General features: G+C 31.4%; 1 non-coding gene across 1 annotated transcript; it reads left to right on the top strand.

Moving 5' to 3' along the window:
* Nucleotides 1–236: 236 nt before the first annotated feature.
* Nucleotides 237–305, top strand: Trnaa-cgc (transfer RNA alanine (anticodon CGC)). Its single transcript has one exon. It is a non-coding gene; the product is annotated as a tRNA-Ala (tRNA).
* Nucleotides 306–814: the final 509 nt, after the last annotated feature.

Genomic DNA, 814 nt, shown 5'->3' with positions numbered 1-814 from the left:
TGTTATAATACTCTCTTCTCTGGCTTATTTCATTCAACAAAGTGTTCTGAGATTTATTGAGGCTGTGACAAGTTTTATAGTTTTTATTTTATTTTTATTGCTAAATAGTTTTTCTCTGTATAGATATACCACATTTTGTTCATGTATTCCTCAGTTCCTGGATATTTGCATTGCTTTTTCCAGTTTGGGGCTTTTATGAAAAAAAGGTGCTATGAAAACTTTTATATAGGGCTGAGGACGTAGCTCAGTTGGTAGAGTGTTTGCCTCGCATGCACAATCCCTGGGTTCAATCCCCAGCATCACTAAATATATATATATATATATGTATATATATATATATATATATATATAGATTCTATAAGTCTTTGCATGGCCATGTTTTCCACAGAATTGGAATTGCTGGGTCATATGGCATGTGCATGTTTAACTTGACCTAAAACTGTCTAACATTTCCAAAGCGCTGTACCATTTTATATACTCCACGGCACTGTATGAAGTTCCTGTTTTTCCACATCCTTGCCAACAATTGATATTGTCAACGTTTTCAATTTTAATCATTTCAGTGGGTGTGAGATGTCATTTTGTTATATGTTAAAATTATATTTCTCTAGTGATTAATGATTCTGCCACTTTTCATGTGTTTATTGGCTGGGATATATCTTCTTTCATGAAATGTCTGTTCTGATATTTATCTTCTGCTACTGGTTTAGCTGAATTTCAGAAATTTGTATGACTTTTTCTTTGATAATCATTCATATCAAAATATTTTGTAAGTTTTTATTTGTTTGTTTCATTTGATTTAAGGGCTATTTAA

Source organism: Marmota monax, unplaced genomic scaffold (genome assembly GCF_021218885.2).
Source record: "Marmota monax isolate L192 unplaced genomic scaffold, Marmota_monax_Labrador192_F-V1.1 WCK01_AAM20220418_F8-fsc00015, whole genome shotgun sequence".
NCBI lineage: Eukaryota > Metazoa > Chordata > Mammalia > Rodentia > Sciuridae > Marmota > Marmota monax.
This window is presented reverse-complemented; position numbering and strand designations above follow the sequence as displayed.